The sequence below is a fragment of the Elephas maximus genome, chromosome 1, assembly GCF_024166365.1.
Source record: "Elephas maximus indicus isolate mEleMax1 chromosome 1, mEleMax1 primary haplotype, whole genome shotgun sequence".
Classification (NCBI taxonomy): domain Eukaryota; kingdom Metazoa; phylum Chordata; class Mammalia; order Proboscidea; family Elephantidae; genus Elephas; species Elephas maximus.
The window spans coordinates 172,140,903-172,156,919 of record NC_064819.1 but is presented as its reverse complement, the minus strand read 5'-3'; the positions used below and the strand labels follow the sequence as shown (position 1 = coordinate 172,156,919).

The window sequence follows — 16,017 nt, the reverse complement described above, 5'->3', positions numbered from 1 at the left end:
TCTACTGTTATTGTTTTTAAGAAATGACAAAAAGAAACTTGTGAGTTGCCTGAACAATGGAAACAGAGTGGAGACTGAATTCTAGTTTGGGGAGGGGTCTAGGCTCTGCAATGATACTATGCCAGGAAAAGGGAACTGTTCTATAATTATACAATAAAACCTGTGAGAGCCGGAATCGACAGGACTGTCTTGTTTTTCCAGGTCCCGAAAGTTTTCCACCTTCAACAGGGTGCAGTCTTACCATTTTTCTATCTCTCCTTTTAGTAGAAAATACTCGAGTTTTCTTTCTCTGACAGGTTTCCTCCTTACACAGGTTCCAGCTCTTGCAGGCTTTACTGTAATATTTATTAGACTTAAAAGGAATGGAGACTAATGAAGGCAGAAAGTATTCTCGCAGACTCTGGTGACTGCCCACCCAAAAAATATTTCTCTTACCAACTGCATCCTCCTGCTCCCTCCCCTCAAATTTTCTTTGGTAATAACCCTGGTTTTGCTCAGGTATCCATCCTCCACGTATCTCAGAGGTGGCTGCTCCCAGCCTCAGTTAGTCAATCATGATTGATCTAATCATGGTGGTCCAGATCCCCTTGATAGTAATTGATTTAGGCATATGCCCATACATATCTCTCTTGCCAATACTACCACATTGATTTATGCCTCCCTGCACCTCTAAAGTATTAGTACTTTGCCGTATTTATCTGGTGCACTCTGGCCAATAAGATGGAAGGGATGTCTCCTGAAGGAATTTCTCTTAAAAGGAAATTTTCAGGAAGAAAAAGTTCCTGTTCCCTGCAGGATGGGGTCATGCACATATATGATAGCTAGGACAGCCATCTTGGGGCCATGATGGGTATTAGCCTATTCTGATTGAGGACCCAAACCAAAAACCAAACCCAGTGCTGTCGAGTCGATTCTGACTCATAGTGACCCTATAGGACAGAGTAGAACCGCCCCATAGAGTTTCCAAGGAGTGCCTGGTGGATTCGAACTGCTGACCCTTTTGTTAGCAGCCATAGCACTTAACCACTATGCCACCAGGGTTTCCTGATGGAGGACAACAGAGCAGAAATATGAGAGCAACTTGGGTCTTTCAATATATCGATGAGCAGCTGAATCATCCAATCTTGGGCCTGCCCTATCTTTGGAGTTCTTGTTATCTTAAATAATAAATCTCCTATTCTTTAAGCTATTTTGAGTTGGGTGTTCTCTGTTACCTGCAGCTGAGCATCCTAACTGATAGAAGGGTTGATAGATTTCTCAAGTATATAATTAAGGTCGGGATAGAGATACTGGAGAATAAGGCTTCGAATGAAAAAATGTCAATGAAGTGGAAAGAACTAAAAATCCAAGGTTTTGATGTTTTGTAGAAGAAATAGAAGTTTTTTTGTGGAGTTTCAACAATGTGTCAGGAATAAAAATAAATAGGGCAAAGTACTAACACTTTAGAAAGGTCCACTGCTGTCGAGTCGGTTCTGACTCATAGTGATCCTACAGGACAGAGTAGAACTGCCCCATAGAGTTCCCTGTAATATTTATGGAAGCAGACTACCACATCCCTTCTCCCACAGAACAGCTTATGGGTTCATACCACCAAGATTTCAGTTAGCAGTCAAGTGCTTAACCACTGCGCCACCAGGGCTCCTTATAATTTGGATAACTATCCTATACATCTGTGTTTAAGAAAAAAAATTGTCACATTATAAAAATATGAAGGCATATTAGCAGCAATATATTTCTTTTTGCTTTCCCTGCAATTTTGTACTACAAAAGCAATACATGCACAAACTAAAAATAATTTAATCAGTATAGGAGGGAATCAAAATAAGAATCTAGCTCCCATCACAATTTCATTCTGCAGAAACAACCACTGTCAACAGTTTCCTTCCTGCAACATTTTATTCCATGTATAAGCACTTGTAAAAATACATTTCAACCCTCTCAAAGCCAGTGCTAAAGTTTATATTTGAGGCAAGTCTCTCCTCAGGAATTTAAAGATGGTACATATGAAGGATAGAGAAACATGGACAACTCAGGAGAATTTCAATCACAACTGAAAAGTACCTTTGAGCTGAGAAGGTGTTATATTCTTACCATGGATGTGTCTTTGCTTCAAGGCCTATTTTTACAAATTGTGCCACTGGCCCTAAACCACGGTGTTCGCCTTATCCTTCTGCCCACAAATAGGCCAAGAGAAGCAGCAAGCAAAAGACCAGTAGGACTGGAAAACTTACTACAACTACTGCAGTCTTGTAAGTCGTAAAAGTAAATCAGAAACGTATAGGAAGCCTGCCACCTTTAATCTTTTTCCCTTTTGGAGAAAAATATATTTGCCTGTTGACTTGAGATCCTACAAGAGATCAAAGTGATCTAAATATGCACTCTGAGCTTTGTATTGTTGGAGGTGGGTACCCAAAAAGGAGTGATGCCTTCCTGCAGGCTGCTTACACATTGTGTGATTAAAAGCTGGCAAAGGCATTTTCTACGTTTCTATAGTTTTTGCCTGTGATCCAATCCCTGACTATAGTATAGGCTCCTTTAGATTGCAAGCCAAAAAGTCCAACTCACAGAAGGCTAACCACAAGCAAAATTCACTATTGCATATAAAATGGGGGCGGGGGTGGAGTGGGTTGGCTTATTCAGTTTATTTGGTCATCAAGGACCCATGTTCTCTCCATCTTTCTGCTTTGCCATAATCAGTATCTTGTCTTTGTCCTAGAGATAGTGTAGGACAGTTGCAAGGTAGCTGCAGGCATCATATCTATAAGTGATCATTCCAGAGGAGGAAAAGACAAAGACTCTCACTTCCTGTTATCTAGAAACCACCCAACAGTCTTCATGTCTCATGCCCTACCTAAGCCGATCACTGGACCTACACCCTTCAGGTAGCGACCTGAAGCACATTGCTATGCAGTAGGTGGACACTTGAAAAAACTGGGGTTCTATGAGAAAGGAAGGAGTAGAGGAGGAGTTGGAAATGAATGTTGTCGTGTATTGCATCATCTCTCTAACTTTGTCTTGAAACATATGCCCGTGCTTATTACACTGTAGAGGCAGATTCAATATACATATTCATGATTGAATTTCAGTCATCAAAATAGAAACTTACATGATCTTGGTCTCATAGGACACTGAACTCAGGTAATCTACTTGCCCTACTGATTTGGGGAGAAACTAACAAGACTTAGAAAGCTATCCAAGGGGAAGGAAGTACTATATGCTTGGAGTCATAATCTCCCAGATGGGAGGATGCACACGGCACTGGGTGGGGGCCTGGGGGTTTCAATCTGTCAATGGCCAGAGTAAAGACAGGACTATTTCAAGTTGTTGCAGGCAAGGTACTTGCTTCACCCATAATTCTGAAACAGGAAGTGCTGGGTGTTTGTGGTACACCCAATAACCTCTGACCTCCCTTGGAGATGATGAGGTATTTGGCTGACTTGCCTTTCCTTAGGACCTAGATCCAGGCAGTACTCCTGTGCACCTGGCCACAGATGCCATTATTTCCCAGTTTGCTCCAGGACTTGGGTCGGAGGGGTGATGAAGGGCCACGAGATGTGCCTTTGACTCACCTGACAGGGCTTCACAAGCACAGCTCAACTTAGGGGAACTTCTCCCCCAAGCTCAGATGCTCAGACCATCCCATTAGCATTTTCTAGTTCCTCTTTAGAGTGTCAGTCCAAACTTAATGGACAAATGTGTCTCCTAAAATATAACCTAGGCAAGGCATTAAAACCAAACCATTTGCCATCAAGTTTGATTCCAACTTGTGGTGACCCCATGCGTATCAGAGTAGAATTGTGCTTGATAGAGTTGTCAATAGTTGTAACCTTCCGGACGTAGACTGCCAGAGCTTCCTTCCAAGGTGCTCCTGGGTGGATTCGAACCACCAACCTTCCAGTTAGTAGATGAGCACTTAACTTGGAATCTGGAAACTTGAACCTACCCAGAGGCTTCTCAGAAGACAAGCCTGGCAATCTACTTCCAAAAAATCAGCCACTGAAAATCCTATGAAGCACGGTTCTGCCCTGACACACATGAGGTAGCCATGAGTTGGAGTCAACTCAGTGGCAACTGGTTTTTACTGGTTTTAGTAGACACAAGGGCTCAAATGGGCAGCAGTGTTTTCAATTCTGAATAACAGCTACATATAGAGCTAAAAATAGTGAGTATTCCTCCCTAAAAGCCAAACTTAATAAATGTTTGCAACAGAAAAGGCCGATTGGAAAGTTTGCTAATTTTTCTTTTAGAAGGGTAAATTTTAGTTTACCTCCTGATAAATAGGCTGTAGTCTTTCATAAGAAAGTCTAAGCTTGGCTCCCTGGTGAGAAATGTAAGATTCGTAAATGCAAGCACAGTTTCCTTTGTGAATGGGCACCACTGCTCTCTTATTAAGGAATACAGCCTCTTGGGTTAAAAAGAACAAAATAAAATAAATCTCCCATACCCTGCCTTATTGGACTGAAGCAGAGGATAATTTATGAATTTGCTATTTATAATCTTCAGTACTTTCCTTTTTTAGCACTGATACTGTTGCCGTAAGTGATAGTTTCAGTGTTAACTACCATATTGTTACGCAAATAACATTCCCTATATGCTTTTTTGCATACCAATCAACCCCACTGTTATCTTCATAAGCACGCTATACCCATATTTGTTTACATTTTGCTGACTTCAATTTCTTTTTTTCTGCCCAATGGACATAATATTAAGTCTTTGTCTTGGTGCCTGTTGATTCAGATGTTTGGTTCCCAGCAGCAGGCCCTCACCAGCCTACCCTCGAGTTTCTAAACAGCCCCTCTCCCAGCAGGATTCCTTCCCTGCTCTGCAAATCGCTTTAGCAGGAATAAATATTATTTTCCACCCCAGAAACAGCCCTGGCTAGGGTGGCTGGCCCCAGCCCAGGAGGTGCCTGGGCCTGAGCACCCTGGCTGGAGATGCCATTTAGGTGGGGCAAGGCTGGTGTGCCACAGCCTGGCATTCTGCCCTACCTTCCAGCTGGCTGGCCACCACGCTAGGGCTGTCTGAAATGCCCACAGTGTGGGCATGAGAGCCTCGGGCACAGAGTTGTCCCACATCCCTCACTTGGATGAGACGGGTCCAACTGGCCGAGGGTGGGGATGCCTTGCGGGCTGGGGTAGTGCGTGACGGCATCTGTACCATCCTGCCATATGGCTTCATGTGGGGCCAGCCCCATGAGTGGCCCTCCGCCAGACCCTCCACCAGTCTGAAGTACCTGGGTGCAGATTGGCTATAAGTAACTCCTCCACTCTCAGGCCCAGGGGCGACCTGCCCCAGAGTAAACGTAGTTTCAGTTGTTTTTTCTGATTACCTGGGCACTGTCAAACTCAATCCATGAATTCTTGACCATGGCTTATATCTTTATTACACAAATATGATAAAAAGTAACATTTTCAGACAAATGAATGAAGGTGAATGAGGCCGAAACTCACTTCTGGAAATGCCACGAGACATGTGTGGTACACATGGGAGCTCTATGCCAGAACTTTTTTTATGTAATTTCATCTTTTCCCTACATGATATGTGTGTGCATGTTATTTATGTGGGTGCACTATTTGCAAAAAATACAGCACTATATTTCACCCCAGATTTATGAGTAATTAGAACACTTTGCCTAGAACACTTTGCCAGTTCATTCAATATGTTTCCTTTTTATTTGGTTTACTTTAGAAAATCAGATTGCCCTTCTTCCTGGAGATTAAGTTCGTAGAAAAATTAATAATGGCAACATTGTTTTCTCTGTACTAGGTTTCAAAAAAGCCACACAGCTACTCCCCACACAAATTTAACCTTTGTGAGGGCTGAAGTTTATAAAATTTGGGAGACCCTTTTTTTTCTTTTATTGTGCTTTAAGTGAAGGTTTACAATTCAAGTCAGTTTCTCATACAAAAAGTTATACACATATTATGTGACCCTAGTTGCTCTTCCTACAATGTGACAGCACACTCCTCTCCACCCTGTATTTCCCGTGTCCATTCAACCAGCTCCTGTCCCCCTCCGCTTTCTCATCTCGCCTCCAGACAGCAGCCGCCCACATAGTCTCATGTGTCTACTTGAGCTAAGAAGCACACTCCTTGCCAGTATCATTTTATGTCTTATAGTCCAGTCTAATCTTTGAGGAGTTGGTTTCGGGAATGGTTTTAGTTTTGGGCTAACAGAGAGCCTGGGCACCATGACCTCTGGGGTCCCTCCAGTCTCAGTCAGACCATTAAGTCTGGTCTTTTTAGTAGAATTTGAGGTCTGCATCCCACTTTTCTCCTGCTCCTGTTGTGTTCCCTGTCAGGGCAGTCATTGGTGGTAGTGGGGCACCATCTAGTTCTTCCGGACTCAGGTTGATGGAAGCTCTGGCTTATGTGGCCCTTTTAGTCTCTTGGGCTCATATTTTCCTTGTGTCTTTGTTGTCCTTCATTCTTCTTTGCTCCAGGTGGGATGAGACCAATTGATGCATCTTAGATGGTCGCTTGCTAGCTTTTAAGACCCCAGACACCACTCACCAAAGTGGAATGCAGAACACTTTCTTAACACACTTTGTTATGCCAATTGTCTCAGATGCGGGGGATGCTTTTAATTAAAAAAAAAAAAAAAAAGGAAAAAAAAAACCCGCAGTTTTTCCAAAATCAGCAGTGGTAGGCCCTCTCCTAAGGCCTTGGAAGTGGCCCTGAAGCTTAAACTTCATTTGCTTCCTTACATCCACCTCTGATTTTCCTAATGCTGGCCTGCCCTATTCTGAGTTGCTCCTTGAGTATGTTAATATGTGTAGCCCAATATAAGTGCTATGCCTGCTAACCAAAAGGTCAGCAGTTTGAATCCACGAGGAGCTCCTTGGAAACCCTGTGGGGCAGTTCTCCTCTGTCCTACAGGATCGCTATGAGTCGGAATAGACTCGATGGCAACGGGTACAGCCCAATATAATGCAACTTAAATGAGTTTCTTTATCTAACAATTCTTGCTTCAGAGATAATGTGCCCCTAAAATAATAAAATGTAACACAAAAGATTTCATTTCAACTGTGGGGTATAAATTGATGCTGTGCTGCCATCTATTGTCTACCCAAACAATTATCAGTGCATTCTACACCTGCTTCAAAGCAATCCATTCCAGTTTCAGCCCCTGCTGAGAGTTTACATTTCTAACAAGCTCCCTGCTGAGAATTTGCATTTCCACCCCAGATACTGAATGAAAATTTACATTTTAACAAGATCCCCGGGTGATTCTTACGTATAACTTCCTGAGAACTTGCTAGAAATGCAAATTATCAGCAGGGAACTTGTTAAAAATGCAAATTCTCAGCAGGGGTTTGAACAGGAAGGAACCAGTTCGAAGCCCTGGTTCTACTGAGCCTTGGAATTGTGATTTGAAAGTTGCAGAAAGCCATCTGCACTGAATTATTTCCCTGAGAGAGAGTAAAACACCAGATAATAGAACCACAGTTTCGAGGAAGGGAGAACACTTCTAACTCACTAACATATAGCACTAAGAGTACTGCAACTGCTAAATGGTAACAAGCTGCCATTTACTGAGAGACCCCTATCCTGCTAACATTAGACCCTGTATCAGATTGCAGACACACAGAATCAGGTAACTGTAGACCTGGAAAGGTCCCTAGTGATTACCTGGTGTGGTCTCCTCATTTCAGAGTTAAAGAAATCTTGGCCCTGAGAAACCACATGACCTGCAAAGATTTGTGCCTAGTGATTACACGTGTGCATGGGACTGGAGGCCAGGCTTCTTGTGCCGGGCTCGCAAAGAGGCATCTCACGACAGTGTGTGGATAGAGCCGTGTAAATCTGACCCATCTCCAGAAAATAGCATTAATGAATTTCCTTTGGAAAACTGACGGTTTCTTTTGGCTTTATAAAATGGGGTTTTCTTTTAGAACCAATGTTATCTTTATATTTTTCTCACCTGAATAAGAAATAAAATATAGCACCAGTATGCACACAGATTTCAGAGCCAAACCAGCTGATCATTTGCTATGTGATCTTGGGTAAGTTATTTACCTCCTCTAAGCCTCAGTTTCCTCATCTGCAAAATGAAAATAATAAGAGATTGTCATGAGGATTAAATGAGGTCATTTAGCCTATTTGGGCACATAGTGTGTGCTCAGTAAGTATCAGCTATTATAATTATGCATACAAATGTCAATTAACATTTCCTGAATAATAACTTCCTACGCCTTATATAAGCAGCCCTGGTATGTGAACTGCCTAAAGTGCTTGGCAGTTAACAGAAAGGTAAGCTATTCAAAACCACCAGCAGCTCAGTAGGAGAAAAGACCTAAGGATCTGCTCCTGTAAAGATTACAGCCTTGGAAACACTTTGGGGCAGTTCTACTCTGTCCTATAAGGTTGCTATGAGTTGGAATTGACTCGACGTCATACAACAACAACAGGCGTTATGTGGATGGTACTTTGAGCTAGAATATTAGTATCAAATATGAAATGATATAGAAACGAGAAAGTCGGAGTTGGAAGAGACCTTAAAGATCATCCGGTGATCCAATCATCTTGCTTTACAGATAAGTTCATTGTGCAAGGTCACACGGCTAATTACTGGCCTACTTGAGAGTAAGAATACACCTGACTCCTAGTTCAGAGACTAATTTCCAATTCTCTGTAGATTAGTTACACAACCACAAAATCCACAGTTGGGTGGGGAAACTAATAAAATTCTCTATGCTTATTTAAGTAGTAAAAATCTAAAACATCCTCAAGAGTTTTAGTTACATAAAGAACACTACATCAATGGCATGGTGGTTAAGAGCCAAAGGCTGGCAGTTCAAGTCCACCAGGCGCTCCTTGGAAACCCTATGGGGCAGTTTTACTCTGTCCTACAGGGTCGCTATGAGTCCGAACGACTCAAGGGCAACAAGTTTGACAGGTTACGAGGTTAAGCATCAGCAAATTATTAGTAGAGTTTTTACTGTAGAATCTCTGCCATCTAGTGGTCACACAAGAGCATCAAGCCATTCATCCCTTTTAGTAGTGTTTTTGTAAAAAACAAACAGTAACATGCCCTGGTCTGGAAGCCCAGCCCAGTCAGCCACCACTCCCTGATTGCCTCCATCTTCCTGGACACCAAAACTCTATCGGGCAGTTCTACTCTGTCCTATAGGGCCGCTATGAGTTGGAATCGACTCCACGGCACTGGGTTTGGTTTGGTTTTGAGGGGTTGGTTCAGTCTTCGAAAAGGGAGGGCAAATTTACATAACATTAAAGGGCAAATAGGATTTATTGAGTGTTGGGTCCAAAGGAAGGTCAGATCTCATTCTGGGCAAGAGCAAGGAGAAGCAGAGGCCAGGGACCAAAATCACCCAGGGAGTCACTGTCCAAAGTCCCAGGAGAATACAAGAAGGAGGTCTGTGTCTCATGGAGAGTGGGGAGGGCTGGCTCAGGTTTATTAGAAGGCTTGTGTTTGTGTTTTTGTGTTTCATGCATGATTGTACAAGCTCTCACTTGGAGGAGCTAAGGATCACAGCATTTTTTCAATTTTTCTTATAACATTCAAGTTGGACTAGTTTAGTTTTCAGTTGTCAAATTATAAAAGGCTTCTCGATTGCTGGAATTTTCCTTTTAAAGCTGCTCAGATTTCTATAATCCAATGGCAGAGAAGAAAAAATGTAGCTTTTCTTTTGATGGCATAAATAATCCCAAAAGAAAGACTGTCTCATGACCTTACTAAACTCATAAATAACACATTTAATAATCCAAGAGAGAATATTTGAAATTGTTATCCTTTGTAACACAAAACAAAACTACTACAGATGGTTCTATTACCCTAGAGCAGGCAAGGAGGAGACCAGGCAGAATGCGGTCATAAACACAAGGGTGGAAGGACCACCCTGACTCACCAGGGGCAACTCTGAGCAGTAATCTCTGAGCCCTCCTGCTCTCATGTCCCCAGGTGTCATCACACCTGAACCCTACAAGATGTGGCCACATATGAACTCTTTGCTGGACATACTGCAAGGATGCTGAGAAGGGTGCTAGCTGCTATCTTAATGTCCTCTCTACAGAAACTAAAGGAGAAATGTATCTCATTCAGTGCCAAGAAAAGCTCTTCTTTTCCTCACTTGTCTTTCAGACATGAATCATGTACCTGATCGTGAATCAATTTTAATAATTGTATAGAACTTTATGACAGTACGTTTCTGAGAAGTAATTGTCTCTCTGGCCTTGTCACACTTTTACTTTTCTGATCTTTACCTATCAGTATTACAATTGGATGTAAAGTACCGTACATAGATGCTGAGGGAGAGGATGTGATGGGGTGGCAATTACAAATACGGAAACATGTGACTTCCTCCTCACTAGTATGACATCCAGCTACCACTGCCTTAATTCTGAACTTCATTCTCTCTGCTATCTAGTCTTTCTTCCATCCTCTAACTCATTCTAACTTTACAATTAGATTGGTTCAGTACTGTCTACAGCATGAAGTCCTAACTTCATAGTCGAGTATTCAATTTCATCTATCATCTGGGTCCAGTCTACCTTTTTTCAAACATAGCTCCCTATATGCTCTATATCCCAAGCAACTTTGTTATAATTTAGCTACCTTATAATCACTGATGTCTCATTCTCCTAACTCAGAGAGTAAGTTCCTTAACAGGCTCATGAGTATGATTCCCTGTGTTTCTGCCATGGCATATGACACAACATCTGTCACACCATTGATGCTCAGTAAGGGTTTACAGGTGAGTGCACACACAGCCCATTGTGCAAAGACGTTTTGATTCATGACCATAGCGGCCACATGTAGAGCCTGTTGCTGTTTATGACTGTTTCAAATAATATCAATATAAAGCTTTGGTTCAAAAGTGACATCCTCCTGGCCATTATGCTTGCATGTTAGGCTGGTCTGTCTGTTGTTTTTTTCCAGAAGTCTATGGTGATGTCACACACTTTGAAGTTGACTTTATAGCATCTTTAACATGCACCATCTGTCTCCTTTGTTTGCCATTGCCTCACCTTAGCTCACTAGTCCAAAAAGACTCTGGTGCCAACAACAATTACTAAGAGTCTATGAAACCCTGGGGTACCTAAAGAGCCTGACAGCAAACTTGTCTGCCTTAATTAGTCCTTTCAGGCACTCAAAGAATTATCTTCATCAATCCTGAGCTTTGATAACACTTGCACTGTTGCAAGCATTATTACTTCATGGCATTTCTAGAAGCAATGAAGTTTCAAGAGAAATTTTGTCAACTGTTCTTTGCATCAAAAAATTTTAATATTTACTGGATTTCCTATCCTCACAAATACCAACTTTTTTCACAAACCAGATACTCTCAAATTTTTCACAGCTACAATTCATGGGTTCATAGGCTCTATTCAATAAATTCTTACCATATGGTGGTCTGTAAATCTTATAAATCTACAAGTGAGAATTAAGTCTTTAAATGATACTTGTAAGACATCTAAAACGTTCTCACACATTAAGACATCTAAAACATTCTCACACATAATAAGGTGCTTATAATAAATGTCTTTTGATCGTAATGTGAAACTAAAGAAATTATTTTAAATCTGAGAAAGGGTCTCCATCTTTCTGTAGTTTTTCAAGGTAATTCTTATGAAGGTTAATTTTTATATTAATTTTCTTAACTGTCAGTTTCATCATGTTCAACCTTCTCAGTTCTGAATACCTGGCAGTTGTTTGACGATTAATGTAAAATGGTCAGTAATTAGTGTATAATTGCCCGAATCACACCTTTGGCTTCCCCATCCACCTGTACCAGCTGGGTAGGCTTCACAAGGGACCAGAATTGCTTAAGTGCCTCCTAGATACATCCTTTTATAGTGTTTAGAATTGTCCTCATATACCTAATGAATGACTTCAATTAGTGTCTTTAACTTGGGCTAATGTTATAAAAGAAAATGCTAATTAAAGATCTTTTCTTGCAAGAAGTAATAAGGCAAAACATATTAGGGTCATTTCAGGAACACAGATTGGCCTGACTGAAGACAATACAAAGACTATAAAGCTGCATCTGAGGATAGATTGATATTTATCTTCTCTGCTGTCCTGAGTTCATGAATGCAAGATTAGCACTATGTCCCTACTCTCTACCCAGCTTAATAAAGTTTTGCTTACACAACTGCTGGCAACAAGCTCTAAATGTTAGTTTCCGATTTCCCACCCTAGCAGGTACTCCAATCCCACTCTAACCTCATTTCTTCCCCTTCCCAAACTCAGTCTTTCAGTTCTTATTAGACAGATCTGTTTCCCCTTCCCTTATATACGACTTATTTCATCATTTACATGTCTTTGCTTCAGTTTCTTAATAATGCTTTTCTTTCCTCTTTCCAATTTCTGGCAATCAAATATCATTAAGTCTAATTTCAAAATCTACTTCCTTCAAAGGTTTTGTGTTTTTGTGTCTCTTAGCTATCCAGTTTGTTCTACAGGGACCCCACCTTAGAAAAAGGTTGTGTTCCAAAACTTTTTCTTAAGGTAACTAATTTATTATCCTATAAACACAATGTTATAAATGGTGGCTTGAGTTTCAAGATAAGTCCCTAAAAGTCAATTTCACATAACTGAAATATTGTACCATAAAAAACCAGTTGCTGTTGAGTCGATTCCGATTCACAGGGATCCTATAGGACAGAGCAGAACTGCCCCATACAGTTCCCAAACAGCGGCTGGTGGATTCAAACTGCTGACAGGGGAAAGAAAAAGAAAAAAGGCATTATAAACAAGAGAATTGTTTCAACATTGTTTTTTAAAAAAGAATAAGAAAGTAAGAAAACAGTCTAAGAAACAGTATTTATTTTCCTCAAGTACAGATAGTTGTTTTTTTTGGAATAGAGATTATTGGGGAAAAGTAGGTTCAGTTACACCTGATGGTTAGAGAAGTTTTCAGAGATTACAAAGTGACTTTCCAGGGCTTTTGTTCTTACCAGATCTAAATTATTATTATTGCAAATTTCACATCAAACTCATGGTTATCCCTTCCCTTCATACAAATGTATTACTAGCTTCTCTAAGCCATCAACTGAGTAATGGCCATTCACAGCAGAACGAAAGGAGGAACAAAAAAATGGAAAGAATAAAGAAAGAGGAAGGAAAGTGAGGGAAGGGAGATATTTTTCTTGGGTAAATGGCCAAGACTAGAAACACGAGAGGAAAAGAACATATTCTGAATAAGGCGACGATGTGTTTAGGTGGAAAGAAAATTCCCACATGTGGAAATAACGACAGTAGAGGACAGAAGAAAAGAGGCAGCGCAGCACGCGCACCTTCTCTGAGGGAAAAACCGCTGTCCCCACACTTGCCCAGGCTGGGCATGGAGGTTACTATCAGCAGTGGAGAGGCTCCGGAGGACAGGATCTTGAACAAAACACTGCTAATACATAAAGGACTAAAACAAACAAAAAAACCCCATTGCCTGTGAAGTCGATTCTGACTTATAGCCACCCTATAGGGTAGAGTAGAACTGCCTCATAGTTTCCAAGAAGTGGCTGGTGGATTCAAACTGTCAACCTTTCGGTTAGCAGCCATAGCACTTAACCACTATACCATCAGGGTTTCCTAAAGGACTGAAAAAAAAAAAAAAAAAGGGACTAAAGGATGTGCAAAATTCACGTGAGTGACAGGAAGTGGTTCTGAACCTCTAGGTTGAGCATCAAGAAATACCATTTTTTATAGGTCAAAAGCAGTCAAGTATGGCAATTTCATATGATTCAACCTAGTATTATTTTGTAAGTGCTCGTGTTAGGTTTTTGTGAACATGTATCTGCTTAATTCAACTGTAGGCTATCCCTGTAACCTGTATTCAATATCCCAAACCAAACCTGTTGCTGTTGAGTCGATTCTGACTCATGACAACCTTATAGGACGTAGTAGAACTGCCCCATAGGGTTTCTAGGGAGCAGCTGGTGGATTTGAACTGCTGACCTTTTGGTTAGCAGCTGAGCTCTTAACTAACCACTGTGCAACCAGGGCTCCAAATAGGTATGAAATAAATGCCCTCCTCCCCCTGAAGGGGATGATAAATAAAACAAGTTTTTTTCTGGTGGCACTGGCTGGTTGAGGAGGCAGACTTTCAGGACTGAAAGTTGAGTCACTAAACCACAACGCATTCTGTCCCAAGAAAATATTTATTTTGTTTAACAGGATTTTATTAAGGAGTGTCATCTCTTATCAGGTAGAATAAGGACTTGTAAGTCAACAAGCTCTATGTACATGGGAGATCTTTATTTCTGCACTGTAGGTGAAGGCAGGAACTTTTACAACGTTTGGCTGTGAAAATCAGGCACAGTCTAACAGAAAGAACAACTGTATTCATTTTCTTGAAAATATTTTCATACTGCTTTGATAATAAAACCTTTAAATATTGCCGACGATTAAAAGGAAAAATGCAACAGTACTGGATTTATAAACTGGATAATGGTAAGACATATGAAAATGTTTCTGGAAAAATTTTAAAATTCATGAAATAAAAAAAGTAAAGCAAAAAAACAACCAAACCCATTGCTGTTGAGTCGATTCCAACTCATAGGGATCCTATAGGACAGAGTAGAGCTGCCCCATACCATTTCCAGGGCTGTAAGTCTTTCACACACCACAAGTCTTTATGGAAGCAGACTGCCACATCTTTCTCCTGAGGGTGGTGGATCCATACTGTCAACTTTTTGGTTAGCAGCCAAGTGCTTAACCATTCTACCACAAGAACAACCTAATTTTAAAAAGTGAAAAATTACATAACAATTTTTCACTTTGCACATTGTTTAAAATGGAAGAGACCAAAAAAAAAAAAAACAAAAAAAAACTATTGGTCTTTTTCTAGTTTTGGCAATTGCTTTTTATTATTAAGAATCAAAATAATTTTATTAGCAGAATTAATTTCCCAGTCTGTCATCTTTTTTTCTCCTTCAAAATAAGAGATGGTTAGGGTTCCCCCTATTTAGGAAATACTTTAAATGAATTATCTTTTTCTTATTATCAAGTTCCACAGTTACAACTCATGCCTAGACTTAAAATATCAGAAAATTAATTTACATAATGCAATTTTTGAAAACACATATGGATGTACTATTTATGTGGTTATAGGACCAGGTATAGGCAAAAGAATGGAATCTGACATTGGCCTCTTTTCCTATCTTTCCCTTTTCTCTCCATCTCCCTCCTCCATACTAACCTGTTAAGGTAATTGCCCTCAAGGTGACCTGTATTTGTCAGAGCAGAACTGTGATCCACAGGGTTTTCAATGGCTATTTTCTGGAAGTAGATCACCAGGCCTTTCTTCCAAGGCACCTCTGGGTGGACTTGAACTTCCAATCTTTTGGTTAGCAGCCATGTGTTAACCATTTACACCACCTAGGGATTCCCGTCCACCCTCAGCTCTCAACATTCTCTCCCTTTACCTCTTCACTATGGGTCCCAGAATTTTCTTGAGGTTCCATATCAACCATTAAACAGAAAGGGGGATCTAATAAAATTAAGTAACATGAAAGCATTAGTCACATACTGCATTACTCTGCTGAGGTGAACATGCAATTTAAAAGAAGGCTTCTGGGAGAAGGTGATGTTTAATGCAAAGATATGAAATAACAGGAATTTCTAGTGTCAGTAACAACTCAGAGGAGGAGATATTTGTAAGGAAGTGGGCTTCCTTACAATGCCGAAGCTTGGCACTTGCCTGCCTCTTGTGTGGAGCACTTTACTAAGCAAGGCCTCTAGGGCAAAGGAAGAAAAAGGAGAAGAGGTGCTGTACTTTGCCATCCAGGGCACTCCCAAAACCTCAAGAGTCCTAAGATGGAAAATGCTGCTGTAGGTAATAAGAAACCCTGAAATAAAATAAAAAACAACGAGAGTAATGAGAAGGGATCTCTGAGTTGAAGAGAACTGTGCATCTCTATTCTGCCTATTCCTTCAAATCCTAACAAAGGTATACCATATATCAAAGTTAATTCCTGGTGGCTGAAAGAATTAAATGTAAAAGATCAAATCATAAACATTCAGAAGAAAATACAAGATGAGAAATAACTTCCTAAG

General features: G+C 40.7%; 1 protein-coding gene across 1 annotated transcript in view; it reads right to left on the bottom strand.

Moving 5' to 3' along the window:
- CRYBG1 (crystallin beta-gamma domain containing 1) overlaps positions 1-16,017 on the bottom strand; it is a 246,296-nt gene that overhangs the window by 142,519 nt on the left and 87,760 nt on the right. The gene's annotated exons all lie outside the window — the stretch shown is intronic.